We start from the raw sequence: 23,442 nt of genomic DNA on the forward strand, positions 1-23,442 counted from the left end.
AAGACGGTAAGGAGATTTAGCTACGGGGGAAGCACCAGGGACAAGATCAATACGGAACTCGACTTCACGAGCGGGAGGGATACCAGGAAGATCATCAGGAAAAACTTCAGGGAAATCACGCACAACAGGGATATCGCGAAGCTTCTTCTCTTCAGCAGGTTTAACCACATGGGCTAAGAATGCAACACACTTCTTCCGCATGAGCCTTTGGGCTTCGGCGCAAGACATAAGTTTAAGACCACTGGAGGGTTTTTCGCCGTAAATATGAAGATCACCATTTTCTCGAGGTATGCGAATCATTTTCTTGGCGCAAATAACTTCGGCGCGATTCTTCGAGAGCCAGTCCATACCAATGATAACATCAAAGCTTCCAAGAGGCATAGGGATGAGGTCGATTAGAAAATCGTTTTCGTTAAGGTTAAGCGTGCAATCTTTTATCACCGAGTTAATTAAAACAGTTTCACCGTTAGCCAATTCAACTGAAAAATTTTCTTTTAAATCGTTGCGCGGTCGCGCAAGCTTCTGCTCGAAGGCGCGAGAGATAAAACTTCGATCGGCGCCAGTATCAAAAAGTATAGAAGCATAAAATCCGTTAAGCAAAAATGTACCATTAACTACGTCATTATTCGCTTGCGCTTGGTGCGCGGTTATGTTAAAAGCTCGTCCACGCGTCACTTGGTTCGAAATCTGGTTCACCGGATTCGCTTGTGTGATTTGCACTTGTAGTCTCGGGCACGCGTTCCGGAAATGACTGGGATCACCGCAGTTATAGCACGACCTGGGTCGTGGGTTTTGGTATGTTGGTTGTGGATTCTGCGGGTAGACTGGTGGTGTTGGCGCAATTGGGTTGGCGGAAGGGACTCTACAGTATTCGGCAGAGTGACCAACGCGGCCACATCGGTTACATTGTCGACACGGGGTTTGGGTTGGGTGGTGAAGTCTACAGGTTGGGCAAAAGGGTTGATTTCCTGTGTAAGGTTTCTTAGGTGGCGGGGCAGGGAGTGCTGGATTGGTTAGGGCATAGTTGTGAACTACAGGGGGAGTTGGGTAGGCTGACAGAGGGTTAGGCGTGTAAACTGGAGGTTGGTATGCGGGTTGCTGGACAATGGGCGGGTTGGTAAGCGCATAGGCCTTGCGCCTGCGCTTTAGGTTGTTACGGTTCGAGGGTTCAGGTTTGGTTTCTGTTGGTTCAGGGACAGTCTTGGTGAGTTTGGTCTTCTCAGTTCCCCGCAGGAACAGGGTTCCTGCTCTGACATGGTTGTCGCTGAGCACAGCGGCCAACTCAATGGCGTCAGAGAGGGTAACTGGGTTTCTGGCCCATACAGAATCTTGAATTTCCATGGGGAGACCCCCAAGGAATTTCTCTATGGCTCGGCGGGAAGGGGTAACAAGGTGAGGGACCAGTAAGCTTAGCTCGTGGAAGCGCGTCGCGTACTCGCGCGCTTCACCGCTGTATTGCTTAAGATTCCAAAATTCCTCCTCCAGGCGCTTAACTTCGTTGGGAGGGCAGAATTCTCGCGTAAGAATTTCCTTGAATTCCTCCCATGTCATGCTAGAAGCAGCCTCTGCGCCACGCGCATGAGCTACTCCATTCCACCATGTAAGCGCTCTGGATTCCAGGACACTGGAAGCATATAGGGTTCGTCTGTCTGAGGGGCATTGGGTGTGAAGGAAAGTGTTTTCTATTTTCTCAAGCCACTGGAGCATCACGGTGGCTCCTTCAAGACCTGTGAACTTTGGAGGGTTACCCGCGTTAAAGGACTTAATGTTATAACTCGAGGTATTGTTTTGGCTCAAGGCTTGGGCTATCGCGGCGACCATTTCCTGGGAACGTTGCTGTCTACGCATGCGCGAGGCTTCTCTTCTCTGAAATCGGCGAGATAGCGGAGGCATTCTATAAGAATTTTAATTTTAGTTAATATCTTGGTTTTAGCGCAAAGTTTTAATCTTATAAAGCTTGGTTTCACGGAGTCAGTTACAGTCAAAAGTTAAAGTAAAATAAATGACCCTAAATGCAGACTTAATAAAGGTAACGAATTCGAATCAAGAATCGACAATTCATGTATCACCATGACTTTCCGAATTCCCAATTTAAAATATACGAGCAAACGAGTATTGGAGATTGACGATTCATGTATCACCATGACTTTTCAATCTTCAATATAAAACATACAAGAAAATGAGTATTGGAGGTTGACAATTCATGTATCACCATGACTTTTCAATCTTCAATATAAAACATACAAGAAAATGAGTATTGGAGGTTGACAATTCATGTATCACCATGACTTTTCGGATTTTCAATCCCAACAAACGAATATGTAAGTAAAATCAATAAAAATCGAAATTCAGCAAAAATCGAAATATCGCGAAATAAAACATAAAATCATATACTGCGCAAGCGCGAGCATATTCATAAATAACGAGTAATTAACAATAAGCGCGCAAACATGAGATTTCTCTCATGCGCGAGAGGGGACTCTTAGGTATTCTAGGCCGTTACGTCTAACCACCTATCCTAAAGTCAACGAGCTCTGATACCAATCTGTAACACCCCGACCAAAGGCGGATTATACATCGGGGCGCCACATATTGTTTCATTACTCGTGACACTATTGGGTGTCAATATTTAATAAATACATTCGTTCGCGCACGCGCAAAGCAAACACAAATATAAATCAACATAAATCAATATATTATAAATCATAATATCCGAACAGCAATAACTTGTCTTGATACATTTTAATCTAGGTCAAAAATAAAGAAAACTTCCTACGTGTCCACAAGCTCCAAAACAGCTACTGCAAACCTGAACATGTGTTAAAATAAACGTCAAACACTTGCGTGTTGGTGAGAAATCAAGTTTAATACAATACATAGATAACAATAAATCTGCGCGCAACACGTGTATGTCTGGTGTTTAACAAGGGTGCAATCAGATTGTGATCAAGCCTAGATAGATCATAGCTCATAGTTCATAGTTCAATCCGTGCTCCCAATTGAGCACAAAAACGAGAAAACATCTGTGCAAGTGTAAACAAAGAAAACCGTAAACGATAGGTCTCCCGTGTTCATCTAATGGATCCATGAAAACTTCGGAATAGGCCGAACAAAGCGGTTAATGATACACACATACAAATAAACAGCCAAGTAAACGTCCTCAACACATGGGATACTGCGCGACTAAAGTTCATAAACAAGTTTAAGACTCTAAGTTTGTATGAACACATGAACATCCCAAAACATTTAAAAGCAAAAAGGGATTAGGTACGAGATTACTCACTTGATAAAGATGCGATGATAGATAAAGCAAGAACCAACTTTAAACAAGCACAAGTTAACCTATAAATAAGATTATTGTTTTAATGATTTGTTTTAAGTCTTGATTATAAGTTAGCATAATTAATAAGTAAATTATTATATATAACATATATACATTACCGGAGAAGCAGGGCAGAACGGAGGGGAAGACGGAGGCAGAGAGGGAGGCGGCAGAGAGCAAGGAAAACAGGAGAGAGTAAGTGTTTGTGTGTGTAGTGTTAAGAAAAATAATACTATATATAGGCAAACCCTAGGGGACACAAACCCTAGAAAAGATCTCCAAAAGTAAAAGAAAAGATATCAACAGTAAAAAGTTCTGAAAAGTAAAGATATCAAAAGATATGGTAGCAGGGAAAAAGAGAAAAAGGCTGACAGGATTCAGAAAAAGGCAAGGGAGAGGACAGATAAAGTACTGGTCAAGCATGGCAAAAGCAGATTCTCAAAAGATTATGTCAGTCACTTTATCTGTCAACCAATGGGGTTGGTGCGCATGCTGCGCCGAAAGCAACTTTTCAGACATAAAGCAGATTAGGTCAACAGCTCAAAAGATAAGACAACTCAAAAGCAACGGCTAGATTAAACAGAAGAAAACTCAAAAGGGTTTAGCGCGAGAAGGCTAAGGCGCGAAGGCAGACACAGAAGGTCAAGAGAGCGCGAGCGCGAAGGCAGACAGAACTATCCTTAACGCGTCGCGGGAAGAATCACATTTCTTAGCGCGCCGCGGGAGGAACTAAAATTCCTAGCGCGCCGCGGGAAGAACTATAATTCTTCGCGCGTCGAGGGATGAACTACGATTCTTAGCGCGCTGCGAGAAGAACTACAAATCCTTAGCGCGTCGCGGGAAGAACTATCGTTCTTAGCGCGCTGCGAGAAGAATTACAATTCTTAGCGCGCTGCGAGAAGAGTTCGTCTCGCGAATCGCTGTACAGGTGGTCTTCACGCAGGATTCCTTGTAGGGGTCTGGCGCGTGGAGCTGCGCAGACAACCTTAGGCGGGAAGGAACAAAGGACAAGCAAAGAGTTAGAAGAAAAAGAGGGAAACAAGGCGTAAGGGCGGGACGGCGACAAGAGGGAAAAGAAGGCGGAAAGAGAGAAGGAGAGGGACGGGACGGCGGAAAGAAAGAGAGAGAGGCGGGAAGGAAAATATATATATTATTATTAAAAATTAAAGTATAAGTATAAATAAATACTAAATCATAAAAGAAAGAGATCGGATAAGGGAAACGGGTACCTGGGTCGGGTCGGATCGGGTCAGATGTCACACTAGACGCCAACTTTCTTCTCTTATCTCCTTGACAGAGATGTCACTCGGGAGATTCCCGATGAAGAAGACTGTAACTACTTCCCTCTCTTCGTCATTCTTCACCCGTCTTCTGTTCGGAACTTCTTTGTATGATCCTCCGTTAACTTTCTCTCTCTCCGTCATTCTTCAGTACTACCACTTCCTAATCTAACCATTATTGATTGGTCATTGTTGCATAGTGTAGGCTATACCCGAGAATGTATACGTTACACCTTTTTTTTTTTAACGACCAACTAAGTATCGTCGGATACTCTGTACGCGGTCCACATTGGCTAAAGACAGCCCGAGCCGACCACTAATCCGGACGGACGGAGCTGCTAGCGGTCCACCTACTGAGGGATTCACCGGATAAAACCCGACCCCACGCCCGCCAAATGACACGACAGCGAGGAGCCGGTAAAACCGGGTGACTCGAACCCTGGCAAGTCAGGGTCATCCCTCATATCTCCCATATAAATTGATGATAGTGAGGTTTGAACCCCCTACCTCTCACTTGTAAAATGAGTGCTCTACCATTGAGCCAATCCAATTTATACGTTACACTTCTTCTATCTGTTCTTGAGGTTAGTATCGTAATCCAACCACTGAACACAATATTAAAGCTGCTTATGTTTATTATCAATTTATTATTATTCACGGTTATGTTATTATTTTATATATAATTTTTTTAGGGGGTAATTTCATAGAATAGTAACCAAGTTTCAAAAGTGCTCCAATTAGGTCACTCAACTTTAAAAAGTGTTCCAATTAGGTCACTCAAATTTCATATTTTATTAAATTAAAAGTTTTAACATGTTTTTTTAATGCTTTTAATTTTTGTTTCACATAGAAAATCTTTTTATCTTTTTTTTGATGTTGACGTTGAGTGGCGGCGTGGATTTTATTTTTTATTTTTGAATTTTAGTATAATTAACGTTTTTTATTTTTTTAAAAATATAACTACCTATATTGCAAATTCCGACCCCCACATCTTATCCTCCATTTCTTTCTTAACAAACAAAAAAATCGGTGAGACTCGATTTGAAGATTTAGTGACCCGATTTGAGAAAAATATGCACGAGTGACCTAATTGGAACACTTTTGAAAGTTGGTTACTATTCTATGAGATATTCCCTTTTTTTCTAGTGACCAACGAATATAAACCCGGCAACCCAAGGGAATCATAATAATCCAGTGGAAAAAAGGCGACCCAGTACATTTGTAATCGCAGACATCATTAGATAGCTCAAACCAGTGGTTGGCTTAGGAAAAATTTCACCATGTCGAAAGAGAATTAGTGTCAAAATTTTATAGAGGACGATCGGGATTTTAACACATAAAGACCCCCTGTGGCAAAATTTGGTCGAGACATGATACAAATTGATTCCTTGTGGTCTGAGGTTCAAATCCTCATTTACCCTCCAATGGTAGTTAAGCTAAAGATCATTGACATGAAAATTTTGTCATTAACGAGAAGTAGACAAGTAAAGTTTGTCATTAGGGTTATAAGTTTTCGTTATGATTATTACGAGGTTGGCCAAACTTTTTTTACCAAACTGAATTGGCCTCTGAAAAAGCTTACTTTGAATCGATGTACTCAACGTTGATTCAACACTTACTTGTCAATAGTTTCTTGACTATTCAGAACTCGATCTTATTGATTCTGGACTTACCGGTAGGGGTGTACACAGACCGGATCGAATGAGACCTTGTCCATGTTCGCCCGTTAAGCTTTTGAAGGACAAACGGACAGTTCACGAACACTCTACCGAACAAAAATTCATGTCCATGTCTGTCTATTAATAAATTGAGATTGTCCGTGTCCGTTCGTTAATATTGTAAATGGATGCCAACGAACACTAATGGACAAACACACACATGAACATTAATGGACAAACACACACATGAACATTAATGGACGCTAATAGACACTAAATGGACAAACATAAACGGTTACATTAATCCAAACATAAATCAAACGGACGTCCGAACGGACGTTATCGGACGTCCACGGACACTATTGAGCGGACTTGGGCCTTTGTCTGTGTTCGTCCGTTAAGCTTACCGAACGAAATTTTTTGTCCATGTCCGGTTCGTTTATGAAACAGCAAACATAAACGAAGTTATTGCCGAACAGACAACCGGATATCCACCGGACGTCCAGCTAACTTACAGCCCTGCGGTTACCGATGCAGAGGTTGCCAAGCTCCCAACTTAGATATCCAAATAAGAGGTCATGTTTGTATCTAAGAAAAGCCTTGCATAAAAATATATCCAAACGAATTAAGAGGCTTGTCTTTAAAGATAAAAACGAAAAAATGCCTAACTTGGTAAAACAATGAAACTCACTCTACCACCTTTCAATTTTGATTTTACCAACATGAAAAGTTATGAGCTCAATCAATTTTTGGTGGTATATGTATACAAACAAATATGCATAGTGATATTGTAATACACGTGTTTAATCTACGAAGTTAATCAAGCATCAAGGCTCAAGCTCAATTCTTTGAAGCTCGAGACCAAACTCATGTTGTCGATGTGATTTCAATCGTTTGTCACTTTACACTTCTAATGAGTGTTATATTAAAATTACTTAAATATTGATATTATTTTACAGACTAGTCAACATATAGTTTTTTAACCATATATAAATTTAATTATGTGTTAATCGGAGTTGGTAACACGTTTAACATTGTTTATTTTTTTATTCTCATTCCTAAAAGTATAATAAAAACAATCAAAATTATTTAATGTTATATATATAAATGGTTCAATATTATTGACTATGAATCTAACAATGCGTCTAAAATGATGGATCTAACATGATAGATGACCCGATGTCTTGGGTTCGAATCCTGATTCCGACCGAATTTTACTAGAACATTAAAACATGTCGTGCCTTCGGGCGGAGTGAGCCAACTGGGTTTTACCGGGAACACCAAGCCAAACTCGGATGTAACGTGGATCCCGATCATGTCAACATAGTTGGCCTGAGTGGGGTGGCGGGACGCGACATGTTCACGCAGTAAGATAGCTTAACTGTGAAAGTAACCGTTCGAGAAAAAAAAAACAATGTGTCAGGAGTCTAGACAATAGTTGTTTTAACTTTGAATAGGAATAAACAATTGATAATTATACTAAGTTATTATGTTTCGTATTATACATTTTACCCAATGAGATTAAAGGCTTTGTATGATTTTTTTTAGTAAATTCATTATTTTAATATCTAAATAAAATATAAACTACAATTAACCGAATAAAATTCTATTAGTCGAATACTTAAGTTTAATAAAATCGTTTTGGCACCTAAGGGTGACAATGAGTCGGGTTTTGTATGAGTCATTTGCCTTGGTCGATTACGAGTAATTTGACTTGGTTGAATAAAATCGTTTTGGCACCTAGGGGTGACAATGAGTCGGGTTTGGTATTGGTTTAAACATTCTCAAACCCATACCCCGCTAGTGTCCCCCCCCAAACCCGTCAGGTAATTACCCCTTGAGTAACGACAATCCGCGGGTTACATAATACACCCGGATATGGGTTTTTGACAATTTATAACTATTCAATTACATCGGGTAAGTAATCATTAATCAACTACAAAGTATGTAGCCAATACGTAATCAATCATAACAAATAATTGTTATATACAAGATGTGATAAATAAGTAACAAGTTCTATAGGAGGGTAAAGTTAAAATATAAAAGGAGACAAAAATGAGAAGTTTGAGAAGTATTTGTGGCTACACAAAAAACCTTAAAAAATAATAAAAAATCACAACTCAATAAATAAATAAAAAACGAAAAAAAATTTAAAAACCAAAATGTTTACTCCGTCCTTCTCGTTAAAAAAAGACACGATGTCCAGAGAAAAGGACACGATGACAAAAATGAACAAACAACATAATGATAAACAAAAAAACACAATATATTGCAAAATATAATACAATGTCGAATAAAATATAACAAAATGTTGACCAGTATAACATAATATCAAGAAAAAAAGACACAATGTAAAGAAAAAAAAGACATAATCAATGACAAAAATAAACACAACAAACAATGATAAACAAAAAAAGACACAATATATCGCAAAAAACAATGTTGAACAAAATATAACACAATTTTAAGTAATATAACATAATATCAAGAAACAAACACACGATGTAAAGAAAAAAAATACATAATCAATGACGAAAATAAACATAAAAAACAATGATAAACAAAAAGACACAATGATCTTTTTTAGTCAACATTGTTTTTTTAAGAAACAAATAATACGATGGAAACATTTTGTGTTTTTTATTAAAACTCGAGTTATGATTTTTTTAATTAATTTTTCATTATTTTTTAGTGCTTTTTATGTGACTACAAATTATTCTCATTATTCTTATTTTTGTTTCCCTTTATAGAATAACTTGACACTCAGTATGATACATCCATTTTACCAAAAATAATAACAAAAAATTTATCCCAACAAAAAATAAATAACAAATTTTAAGGTATATTATATATTGGGTTATACGAGTATTGGTCGGATAAACACACCTATGTTATTGGGATAATCGGGTCGGGTAATTTGGCATATTATAAATCTCATATTCATCCCAAGCTCGTGAGAAATTTCAAAACTAATCGCAAACCCGTCACATACCCTAATGAGACGGGTATTACTCGTCACAAATGTTTCGGGTTTTTCCCATGATCTGTGGGTTTCAGTCACACCCTCAAAATCCACTAACGGAGTTTTACCGCCAGAGGGTGTGAACTAACAGGATCGGAATTATTAGTTATAATCAAACCATAAAACAAAGTTTCAAAACCATGAAAACGTTTACGAGTAATTAAATGCGGAAGCGTAAAACCATAGCAAACAATGTTATGTCACGCAGGACGACTTAAAACCCAATGATAACAGTTAAAAATAAGTTTGCATAGTTAAAAGTGTTTCAAGCAATGCATGTTCCTAAACCGCGCGCCCGCCTCGGCTACCTGAGAATAACATACTAAAAGTGTCAACACAAGGTTGGTGAGTTCACAAGTTATATAAAAATAAAGCGTTTAGCGTTTGCGTTCAGCGTTTTGCGTTAAGCGTTTTGCGTTACAGCGTTTTGCGTTACAGCGTTTTGCGTTACCAGATAGTGTTATGTCAATTATATATCTATAGGTAGCTAGCCTATAAAACAAGTATCACTAAGTGTTCGACACCGAAGCTGACTGTTTATCATTTGCCTTGCCACCAGGTCATCCAGACCATGGTATGTGTTTAGCCAAGATTACACCCACTCGACCTCCAGTCGAGTTTAGCGTTGGGTGGGGTTTGTCAAACCCAGTAGTACTACTCAACAATGACTCGCTATTATCCAATATTAAACGGTTCGATGTGAATGAAGGACTTTAGTTAACGCGTTTGCACTTAGTCTTTACAAGTGATATATAATCTATATTAACAAAATCTTAAATGCGTTTTCGGAGTATGTTATCTCCCCCAAGTGAAAAGCGTTTAAAAAGTTTAAAAAGGGGAAAGTGAAACTCACTGTTTGCGAAGAAATTCCCAAATTAAATCACCAAGATGCGCGTCACAGAAAAACTCTCTCTAGCGTTCTAAAACAACAAAGAGATTTTTCTAAGTGTCGGAATATTATCGAGTCTCTAGACCCGGCACATAATACCTATGCACATAACATGTTTCGTGTCTCGTTTGTGAATCGTGTGTGACTTTAACAAGTGTATTTGTGATACGTTACATGTGTAAGCAATTATTTAAGTGTCATGTGTTCATAAAGTACATCACTAGCAATTACTCCCCGTAAGGGCAATTTGGTCAACACATAACAATTAACTAGCCATTATTCCCCATGAGGGCAATTTGGTCAAATCATAACAATTATATAGCAAGTATCATGTTTCATGCATTTTCACAAAATTCAGCAGCTAGTTTCACCGAGACAGAAATTCTACTTGAAAGATTGTACTATCTCACCGATCACAGCATCACAATTAATTTACCAAAAATCATCACAAAAACATATACGTCTTAGGTTTCCAGAACATATTTTATTATATTTTTATTCCACATAGGTTTCTCACAATCATCAAATCATTACAGCAAACTCATAACAGTCAAATTCATGCGCAACAGAATGTTATTTACAATTCCCGTTAAACGAAAAATCCAATAAATGCAAGACCACTTGTGTTAGGTTCCTAACTCAACAAGTCAACTTCCAGAAGTGGAACCAACCCAATTGGTCTCGTAGTTCATGAGATATAATATTTACAAAACAACCTAACAGCAGGTCTAACAGCTCAGCTTTGCACAATGTTTTTGTAAAATAATAAAAGTTAACTTTTCCACGTCCAAAAATTGCAAATTTACATTCTTTAGAAACTAGACTCAACCTAGTTTACTGTAGTATCAATAATCTCAACCAATTTTCACATTTACACTTCGTTACAGTCAATTAAACCTCAATAACACAATCTGTCCAGAAATTGTTTGCATCCAAACTCAACATATTAACTATCTATGGACCATCATGCATTCATGTAACACTCTAGACTCCATAATAACTATCCATGCATATCAATTACACATTACATACATGATTAGGGTTTTTGTTTGAACTCAAATCAAAGACACAACAATTAACATGTAACAATATTCATTCTAGTTATCAAATCATTATCAAATCAACAACAATCATATTAGTTACATACACACATGAAATCGGCCATCTAGGGTTTTCAATTAACCCATTAAACATCAAAATCAAGTATAAAGGATGCATAGGATAGTCGTTTATACCTTCCTAGCACCTTAATCTTCGATCAAAAGTTGAAATTGATGGTTGTATGTGTGTGTATAGGTGACGGCAGCCAAGGAGCCAGGGGGGGTGGGTTTCCGATCGGGACTTGTGAGGGAAAAAGAATAATAAGTTAGGGTTTAGTATTATTATTATTTATAATAATCTATGTTACACTTTGGCCCCTCCACTCCTAAGTATTACTTATCTAGCTTAAACTAACTTGTTTACGTCTTGAGTTAACGTTTATAACCATGTTATCACATAACACATAAGTCTAACACATAATTATCACATAATTACTGTTTTGACGTTTTTCGTTTATTCACCAATCGTTTGCGTCAACTCGTTTGCGTTTCGGTGCAATTCCCGAAAGACTACACATGTAGTAAGTGTTAAGCGTCATTTAAACCCTAGTTTAAATGTAATGAGGTGTGCGTTATAGATTCAATGATCTTAAGTTTGAATTGACGGAGTTGAGTTAACGGAGTTAACCTGAAATTGACGATTGTCACAGTTTCATTGTTTCACTGTTGGCACCCTACCATATAAGGATTACTCGGCGACCACTGGGACGCCTGAAACTATCTTTTTTGATATATTGTATGAAGGAGTAATCTTGAATATTAATAAAGTTAAGGGTTTATTATGTTATATTTATTTTACTTAATTGAATTGTAGTAGGTTTAGGAAATATATGTTTTGAAGAGCAGGTTTAGTGAGTCTATATATAGGGTCTTGATTATTAGTTTTATAAGAAAGAGTTGAGAGAAAGTAAAGAGAGAATAAAGGAGTCTCATCTCCATGTTCATTTGATAAGTTCATAAAGTTCCTTTGTTAAGTTCGTCTGGTTGTAAGAAAAGAGTCGAGGGTTGTCACCCCAATATATCGTGTTCGTTTGCTTGATAAGTTAATTTGATATAATTGTTTAAACATTGCATAGTTAGTTTCATAACAAAACATAGTGTTTGTTTATTGGTAGTTGTCAAATTGTCGTGTAAATAATGTTTGTTATAAAGCAAATAAAAATAAATATCGATACAAAACTGGTTTATTGCTTGACTTGTTGCTAAAACGCAACAAGAAAAGCGTAAAAGTAACATAAAATAAAAACATAAACACCCAAAAAAGACTTTTAACTTTTAATAAGATTTTAGGTTTGGTGTATTTGAAGCATTTTGTTTTTCTCTTGTTTCACCAGTTGTCTATAATGAAGCTTTGGAAATAAGGAACAAAGATATCGAAACAATCGGACACAAAATATATAATTTTTCATGAAATATTCCGTCTTGTTTTCGTGGCTACCTCTCGGTGTTTAAGACATCTCATTTCTTAACCCAAAATGTGATATTTCTTTTTTAAAGGCGGTTTAGACCATGTGTAGTCATAAAGTCTCACCCCAATGCGTTATACGTCACGTGGCGTCCAGTCAAAGTTATGGTTTTTTACAAAAATAAGGTCTAGTCATAAAACCTCCATAAAACCATATCTTTGTTATTTATTTTATTATTTTTTTAAATTTTCGTGCCTTTTACCAACGTTATACACAAATTGCCCAACATAACTCAGCACTACGGTGGTCTTAGGTTTATTATTATAAAACACTTCTGGAAAGAAGTTAGGAACTGAAAAAAAGTTACTAGTATAATAATGGATACTTACACCATTAGGTCCAAATAATTTTGCATTTTTTGTTTCTTGTACTGTACTGAAGTATGTGAAATGTAAAATATCATCAAATATAAGCTTAATTTTTTTTAAATATAGAGATCAAATACATTACATCGTTGCTAAAATATGATACAAAGAAGTGGGATTTACCTTACAAATTCCATGCAATATCTTTACATGTAACGTAATTGTTTTTATTGAGTTCTATTTTTCTTTAGTCATTTAACTTAGTTGTAATCATTTTGTTTACTTTTATAATATATTTTAGTTAACAACTTTGTAGTTTATTTTTATATTTGTGTACCTTTTTTTAATATATCTTTAAATATTAATAATAGTTAATATCATTGTTGAGGGACTAGGTTACATGCATGGATTTCACAAGAGACGTTGATACTAAAGAGTCTGTAATCTAACGGTTAACGGTGTTAATGTATTATAAAAAATTTGTCACTCGTAATTGTTGTCTGGTTAAACTTATTATCTCATGTCTGGCTAAACCTATGTCTAGGGTTTCAAGACTTTCAAGACTCATAAAGTACTTTAACCGTCAAATAAATATAATAAATAACATATATTATGATATATATGTTATTATGTATACATTTTATATAAGAGAGAATTTAGTTGTGCAACAATCAAACATTGGTGACATAATTCAAAGTGGTTCGTTTGTTATTTAAAGTTAAACAACAGCTAGCTACATAAAATATATTAGTTTATAAAGCATTACGTAGTATTTTTCTATATTGTGAATTAAAGTGATTTAAGAAATGATATTATATTCATTTGTTTTTTTGGTTGATATATCATTTTGGAATTTAGGATAGGGATTATTCCGTCATTTTCAAAGTCTTAAATTGGAGTGTTGGGTCCAACAAAGGTGACGTGCAGCCCACAATGATGTTTTGGAAGCTTGTTACTTGCAAATTTGCAATAACCTCGGTCATATCAAGCTTTATTAATATTACATAAAACGTCTTTAGTCTTTGGATTATACATAAATAGAAATATAAAAAGTGCACAAACAATTTCACCTTTTGTTTAACAATAATACATTATATTTGTTAAACTCACTGCAAAAATTTATTACACGTTTCTTATTATCTATCTAAAATAAAAAAAAATTGTTAGGTAATAAAAATTTGTTATGTATTATTGTATTAGATATATTAGTAGATTATGAATATCTATTTAAAATTTGTTATATATTGAATGTGTAATAAATTATATTTGAATTTCTTTCTGATATACTTTTAGTTTATGGAAATGTTGCTTCCTTTTATCCATTCCAGACTAAAAGATAAACATATTAGTTATAAATTTATTTATTGACGTATAAATCCGAGTTATCATAATCTCATTATACATTCAATCATATAAAGGGGTTAAGGACAAGGGCGCGTTCGTTTCACGGAATGAAATAAAATTAGAATTGGAATTTGCATAGGATTTGGAATTTGAAGGAATTAGATTTGGAATCTAAACATTCCAATAGGAATTGGAATTGAGTGGAATTGAAATCAAAATACATTCTTAATGTGTTCGTTTGACAAATGAATAAAAATCAAGAATTATTATTTTTCTTTTTACAATGATAACAGCGAAAACATTTTAGTTTTTTTAGATTTTTTGTTTTTTATTTATATTTTGTGTTATGATTTTTTTATTATTTGTTTTGAATTTTTATGGGTTTTATATTAAGATAAAAAACCCTTAAAAAATATTCAAAAATAATAATAATAAATTCATAACTTCAACATATAAATTAAAAACAAAAAAAGTAAAAAAACTAAAATGTTTTATTCGTTGTCCTCGTTAAAAAAAACACTCGAGATAAAATTCCAATGAATATCCTTGAATTCCTTCATATTTTGGAAGGATTTGAAATCATTTTATTTAAAGGAATTTGAAGAAATTGAATTACAATTCTAATTCTTTGAACTGAATACACCAAAATGGAATTAAGATTTCAGTTCCAACAAAACGAACACGCCAAGTCATGAGATTTTAGTTCCAATTCTTTTGAATTCTCACGAATTTTGTTAAATGAACACGCCAAATGTTTACTCATGCAGAGATGGCAAGTTAGAGATAGATAAAGTATATTGATGGATTAAATTAATTTATTACTTTATGTTACATATCAAAACGGGTTATTAACACTTGTTCTATAATTTTTTAATTTAAAAAATATAAACAAGTGATTTATTAAAATTAATGAATAACTTTTGGAGATAAATTCATATATACATCTACAAACATTAAAAATATCATATATACCAAAGCTATATCATATATGCGTTAGACATATATGATATCTTTAATTTTGTTCGGTATATAACACATATATGATATCTTTAATTTTGTTCGGTATATAAGATATTTCAAATAAAAGGTATATATAATTATTAAAAATTATATGAATAGGCTTGGAACAACTTTAACTTGTTTCATTATGTTTTCCATATTTTTTTAAAAATATCATATATGATACGTGTCCACTTCAACCACATAAACAGATCCTTGTGATGTATAGCACATATATGTATTGTCCTTTCGTCAAAGAAACGTATTTTTTTTTGAATGACCAACAAAGAAATTATATTAATGCCTAGCAAGGAGCTAGAAGAGATACAAGCACTAAAACAAACCACCAACATAAACACCCAAAAACAAGAATTACACTTTAAAACGACACCAATCCTCCCAAGTTAGACTCCTCATCTTTCCTCTATTTTTAACCCAAAGAAAGCCCAAGACTTTTATTTCTTGAACTAAACCCGAAAGTTGAATCGGCACCCTACTATGAACAAGATCATTCCTCTTATTCCACAAACACCACGTCGCAATCAAACAAACCGCTTGAAGAACGTTTGCTTTGCTACTAGATACCCTCCAATTTTTATGAACCTCCAACAAATCCCGAAAACTAAAAGAAAAACTCGGGCATTTTGCACCATTGTGATATCACACACCATAGAGATTGGGCTAATCCGCAAGAAATAAAGATATGATCTACCGACTCTTCAAGTTCACCACATACCGGGCATAGATTTGAGCGCACCGGTATATTCCTTTTTGCCAATGCTACAAAAGTTGGAAGTCGGTCAAGAACCGCCCGCCATGCCACAAAACTAACCTTCCTAGGAACCAAACGATTCCAATCGAACTTGAACTCCGGCTCGGTGTAGACGTTTGCGGCTATCTTTACTTTAATATCGCGGACCAAAAAGCCACCCACTTCATTACCCAACCAAAACACCCTATCATCCCCTGGTCTCATTCTTATATATTGACATAATTGAAGAAGACCACTTAATTCCACGATCTCATCCACCCCTGCAATCTCACGAGACCACTCCCATTTTCCACAAATCCACCCATCAAGCATAAATAACCGATCCGTCACAAAACAATCCTTTGATTTTTCAATAGAGAATAATTTTGGAAATTGAACACACAGGGAAGCCTGCCCAAGCCACCAATCTAACCAAAACCATGTTTTTTTTCCATTGTTAATTTCATTCCAGAAGCCATTCCTCAAATCAATTCTCAACTCCTACAAGACCAAGTCAATCTTAGCTATGCGGTTCCAAAATTAATAATAACTACGATATGTCAAATAAATACGTATGAAATATTTGGGGTGAAGAAGTAGGAACATTATTTGTCTTGTTGTGCCAATTCGGTCAATAGCCACCTATTTGTGCCAAAATTTCAATCATCATGCGTTCAATTATATATGGACCCAACTAGGAAGAAAGTTGGTAGTCCCATCCATCCCCTATCTTTTTTTGTCTTTTTCTAGTCAAATAAATATGCTTATATTTTATTGTTTGAATACATCAATAAAATAAATTCTTGTAACAAATTAGTTTGGAGTTGGAGCAATATTTCTATCTATATTTGTCCTCATACCACCTTACTAATAGTTAGGCTGTTTGTTGCTGGCGTTAGACTCACATCATCACCGATGTTGCTTCGGTTTTGCAGGCTTAGCTACATGATCGAAGGGTGCGGATGGTAGCAGTTTAACGATCGAAGGGTCAAGGAGGGAGGTAGTAAGGAAACGTCGTGACGTTTATCTTTATATATGTTGAGTAGATCAAGGGCGAAGTTTCATTGAGGCCCAGGGTGGCCTCGCCCCCCTTGTTTTTTTGTGCAGTAGTGTAAATTTACCTGTTTTCGACCGAAAATTTTTATATGTAGTGTAAGTTTAGCCCTTTTTGGCCAAAAATTTGATTCCAGCCTCCCCTCGTTTGTGAAATTTTGTATACATTTTGAGATCGGCCACCTCGGTGCCTCAGTCCACGCTTCGCCACTGGAGTAGATGTTCAAATTTATAGCTTGTAAAAAATTATTATTATTATTATATATATTTCACATAAATAAATTTATAATTTTTAAATAGATTGAACGTAATAAGTAATTTATTGTTAAATATTACATAGCTGAGTGCTATATATTAAAATAATTAAATAATAACACACTAATGAAAATTTTACAACTTTTTATGTTCGGTTAATGATTCATATTTCAAATGATTAAGATGAGATACCGAGAGGTATTAGATACAAGTCCTACTTTAAAGAAAAAATATAGGTTTTTAGGTTGGGCCATGACTCCTTGAGGTTTTCTTACATATACTGAACTTCCTCCTGTATGTGGTATTCAATACTCGTGAAATGAAGATGATTAGTGTTAGGGTTGGAGACTCGAACAAAGGGTATTAGGGCAGCCGGCCCTAATTAGGGTTAGCCGGCCCTAATGGGTCCCATCTTATTTGTTTGGGCCTAACTTGGAGAACAAGTTAGGAACCCTAGATTTAGTCTATATATACCCTAGTTGTAATTGTAATCTGGTGTGCCTTGAGCTTAATAAGAAAACCTAGTTGCAGCCCGTGGACGTAGGTCCCCTCGCGGGGACCGAACCACATTAAATTCTTGTGTCGTTTATATTTTCGTTTATGTGTGTTTATCGTTGTGCATGTGTGTGCTGTTTCGCTTCCGCGCGCCGCTTTGTTCCTAACAAGTGGTATCAGAGCTTTGGCTCGTTGTTGCACACGGTATTGCACGGAAGAACGATTCGTAAAGGAGAAACCCTAGGTTGCGCAAAAAGGGAAAGAAAACAGGGCTGTTCGGGGCTGATTTGGAGTGAATTTGCAATTAGAGTTCCGGTTTTGGATCTCTTGAAGTTGCTGGTCTCACTCGGGTTTGCAGGTGAAGGTCGGGTCAGGTGTTTCGGGTTATGACATCGCGGGTATAAATGGTTTTGTTTATAGTACCAGGTTAATCTCTTTGAAGCCGCCGATTAGGGTTTGGTTATAAAACTCTTGGATTCGTCGAATAAAGGTTAGAGATTTAGTTAGTTTCTGTTGACTGTTTATTATCAACTGTTTGAGAACCGAGTTACGTGAAAATCAATATTTGGGTTTAGATTTGTCTGCGACGTTTATTGTAGGAGCAAATCGGTCAGTTGACAATGTTCGGTAGAGAACATCCGTCAAGTTCTGGCTCGTACCATTGATGTGTTCACTGTTTCGATTTGTTTCCTGATTGCTATTGTTATAGCTGAAGACGGGATGGGTATGATCGAAGGTTTGACCGGTTTGGATTTCGGTTGGTTGGTTTTGTCAAAGGAACTTGGATGTGGTACTGTGGGATAAAACAGGTGAAAATGGAACTAGCAGGTTGGAATGCTTTGGGTTTTAAGTATTCTGATTCTGGTGTGCTGGTGACGACATAAGTGAAAAAAAGGGAAGTCAGGTTGAAAGGTTTATTCGGTTAGGATTAGCTGATCGGGTGTACAATCGCGGAATCCTTGGTACCGTTTGCTTTCGGTAAAGCTCTACTGCTGTTAGTTATAACCGTTTGCCGGTTAGCTGGTCTGGAACTATGAAATTATTTCTTGTTCGGTGGTGATCAGCAGTTCGACATTTGAGGGGATCCGGGATCTTGTGCTGGGTGAACACGTTTACCGGGAAAAGTACGATCGGGGATAATCTCATGGAATGTTGGTTTTGGTAATGGGTTGGGATAACAGGGACAGTGGGAGCTGGGCATAGTTGACTTCGTGGAGCTGCATGGAGGTTCGTGACATTCTTTAGAGTCAATGTCAAAAGATAATGAATTCTGCTTCTGAGAATGTGTCTGGGTTGATGCATTGGGACTCAGTGAAGGCAGTGAGACTCTTGGGTTCGAGATTCTGGTATACTTCATTTCATGTTACCCACTGTAGTGAAGTATTGGTGAATCTTATTGAAGACTTTGGGAAGGTACAAGTTTATGTACCGCTGGAAGAAGGGAACCAACTTCCGAGTATTAAAGTCTTGGCTCGCTGCATCGGGTAGAGCTAAGTGGATTCATTTTGCAAGTGTGAATCCTGGAGCCACCGGGATGTAGCTGAGTGCATTCGGAGGTTTAAACTAGGTCAGGGGTTTTGGAACAGTGGGAGCACGAACCGTGTTCTAGGTACAGTTCAAAACACCGTTGGGTTTTGAATACCGGAATTCCGAATGGGAAAATCTCTCCTGGGTACTTGCAGGTTTTGGAGAGTGGTGTTTTCTCTGGGAGTCTCTGGAGCCGGTAGTTCGAATCAGTGGGAGCCGGTTGAGATTGAGGATGAGTTAATGGCGGGTTTTGCCATGGCTGGGTCATTGATGACTGTTGGGTTGGAGCTCAATGGAGCTTCAACTGGCTCTTCAGGTAATTGAGGAGCGGGCCGCTGCAACTAGGAGGATTAGATTGAAGTCTTAGCTTGTTTATGGGAACTGAGGCTTGGAGGACTTCTTTTATTTGAAATCATAGCTTGTTCTTGGGAGCTTGAGGCTTGGAGAACTTCTGACCGTGAAGTTTTAGCTTGTTCTTGGAACTGGAGGCTTGGAAGATTTCTGTTTTTAAGATTACTGGAGTTACAGGTATAGGGTTTGCTTGGATGGTGGATTGAGGATTGCTCGAGCCTCCAAGTGGGAGATTGTTAGGGTTAGAGACTCGAACAAAGGGTATTAGGGCAGCCGGCCCTAATTAGGGTTAGCCGGCCCTAATGGGTCCCATCTTATTTGTTTGGGCCTAACTTGGAGAACAAGTTAGGAACCCTAGATTTAGTCTATATATACCCTAGTTGTAATTGTAATCTGGTGTGCCTTGAGCTTAATAAGAAAACCTAGTTGCAGCCCGTGGACGTAGGTCCCCTCGCGGGGACCGAACCACATTAAATTCTTGTGTCGTTTATATTTTCGTTTATGTGTGTTTATCGTTGTGCATGTGTGTGCTGTTTCGCTTCCGCGCGCCGCTTTGTTCCTAACAATTAGATGGGTCAGTGATCACGTTAAAAAATATATATTATGTTCGTTCAGTTACTAAAAGTTTAAGATTATACAATTTCTAACATATATTAAAAATGTTTTTGTAAATAAAAGGCATATGTTTGCGAATTTTAAAACGATTGTATCAAATTATACGAGACCCACTAAGTTTTTAACTTTAGTGGCGTCTTTTGTTATTATAATGGGAAGCAAAAGTCATGTAAAGAGAATGTGAAACCCATTTTGCCATATTTGACTAATTATTTCCAACAATTAAATAATTGGAAGCTAATGCACCATATTCCTTATTTTTAATGCACTTTCTGATAAATGACCAGGGAAATATATAGTATTTTGTCAACTTTTGAAAAATCATGATTCCAGCTTTATTATTTTGTTAAATTCCACTTTATTTATTATGAGGTAAATACATTAATTTGTTTCCAAATATATTAGGTAAACTGTATAAATACGTTAAAGCTTCTGGCATTATTATTTATATTAATTTGAGAAAACATAGAATAGATAATAGTCCAATTATTGAAGTGTCTTATCATTAAGAAAGAGGAAGAAAAACATGTCATATGAGATTTGTCAGGTAAGGAGGACTATGTTCTTCAAATCTTGCATAAAATACAAAAAGGATATTGGTTTGGTTTGCATGTTCCTATGTATATTAACCAGACCATTAATCCCAACAAAACCAGTCTGGAAACAGTAAATACCAGAAATCCTAACTATTTAAAACCAAAAAAAGATGCCGAACCAATGGCTAAACTATTTCGTTTGTTAAAGAAAACAGACCCAAACTATTTGCACTCTTATTATTATTGTTGTTGTTACCCGGTTACATGTCACTGTATCGTAATCGTTTGAGCAATAATCCGTATATGAACACGAGATAAACTATTGTTATTGTTGGGTGAACTGATGATGCCCCATGCTCAAGAGCCCCTCACGCCCCCGACATCATGGTGAGCCCTTGGCGCCTTCACCTTCACCCCTTGTAATGGTGTTTCACACCTAGTAATGCCGACGTGGAGTAGGGCTAACACCCACTACACATGATCTAATAAAAAGATGCTAATGCTTGAGTAGTGGCCGTGTTTTAAATATATTCGTCGTAAACCAGATGTTTTGATGATGATACACTAGTTCACAGTTGATCAATGTCATGTTAATCAGGTTTGTACGTAATCATTCTTTAGTGATGTTTTTTTAAGTAGGCCTCCTATATTGAGAGCCCAAGGTGGGGTGGGCCCAACGAGAGGCTGCCTAACAGTAAAAGAAAATTATGGCTTAAGACATTGAGTCCTTGTTTGTATGTAATGGGCTAGGTATCTTGGGCCAGGTCTAACACCATTCAAAACAAATCTATGGGTCTCCTACTAAGCTCAGCTGAGTCATGGGTTGAAATCTTGTTAACTATTGCAATTTGCAACTATTATTTTTTAAGAACATTTAGGAAAATTAATAAATGAAGCTTAAAACAGTAGGATCGACACTCGAACACGCAACTCACGTTACTCATAGCAAAGCGGAAGCCACTACACCTTGACAATTATTGAGAATTAAAACCCAAATGGTTCATAAACGTGGACCAATGGGCTTAATGTATCATACGCCTGTTTTCTACTTAATAGATTATAATTAAATAATGACCCATCATTTCCATTGATAAATGACTTGGTGTTTGAGCCTTGAGGCATTTTCATTCGTTAACACACGAAGAGGACTTCAAAACTTTTGGCATTGTAGGTGTACTCTTTGAAGACTGTTGGTGGTTCAAGCATCTATCAAAAGTAATCTCTTAGCAACTTCGTTGCTTTCCAATTCCACGTCATCATCTACTTCTTAATCATACGAGTCATGTTAATCCTTACCCGATGAATACGACTTCCCTAAATACCTATCTATTCCTAAACCCAAGATTAAGTTTTTTTGTTCATATGTATAATCATTTTGTAATTTTAAACTAAGAAGATTTCATGATAGTTTAATATTTTAGAGCATAGTGATACGAATAAGAGATAAAAAAACACGTGGCAATATTCGTTATCTCAAAATAAAAGCTTAGTCTCGACGCGTGCTGACATAGTTTATACAAATTCTAACTCTTAGGGGGTGTTTGGGATTCCTTATTTTCACCTCATTATAACTTATAAGGAGAAGTCATAAGTTACAAATGTGTAACTTATCAACATTTCCTCTCACATAATAAGTAATTTAAACACCTTTTTTTTTCACATATCATAAGTCATAAGTTATAAGGAGGTAAAAATAAGGAATCTCAAACACCCCTTACACCAGAACTCATCAAAATTTTCATGACTATCAACTGTTTGATAACCTTGCGCTAAAGCAATAAGATGTCTAACTGATTCAAAGGTCATTCGGCATGTCTCTGAAAATTAATCATTAAGAGGCTCAATGAGCCATTAAGAGGTGTAACCGAGCATACTTTACCTCTAACCAATGCAGAGATAATTAATCATTAAGAGGCTACCAAACAACTCTTAGGTTGTTATACTTTATATGGATAAACGTACAAACCATCCGATGCATTTAGGCTTTAGGGTACAACCCATGAGTCAATTTGATTACATGTCCACAACTAAAAGCTCATCCCTTTAAGGTAAGGACCGAGTATGGCCCTGCTTTTAATTCGACCTTCACATTCACTGAAAAGACGAACTAGAGGAAATCATCAATTTCTAATTTTCTATTGCGGATTGTTGATCCTCTTTTAGTAATAAAAAAGTTCAATTTTATTTAATTTTATGAGTAATAATTCATAATATTAAGTTATTTGCTAGGGTGTTTAAACTGAAACAAATATACATTGGGTTCCCCAAAAAGTGGGAATCCTAGCTTGGCGAGCGGAGTTGGATAGGGTCCCGGTCTTGATATCTCTGGCCAAAAGAAACATTAGGATTGTTTCGGTAGATTGCCCGGCGTGTGGCGTTATGGAGGAGACGGCAGAACACGTTTTCATTTCTTGTGGGTTAGTCCAAGCGGTTTGGCAAGCAATTACTATTTGGTGCAAAGTATCGCATATTTT

The sequence above is a fragment of the Bidens hawaiensis genome, unplaced genomic scaffold (genome assembly GCF_021521415.1).
Source record: "Bidens hawaiensis isolate Kalapana, Puna unplaced genomic scaffold, B.hawaiensis_p1.1 tig00034685_1, whole genome shotgun sequence".
In the NCBI taxonomy this organism is placed as follows: Eukaryota; Viridiplantae; Streptophyta; class Magnoliopsida; order Asterales; family Asteraceae; genus Bidens; species Bidens hawaiensis.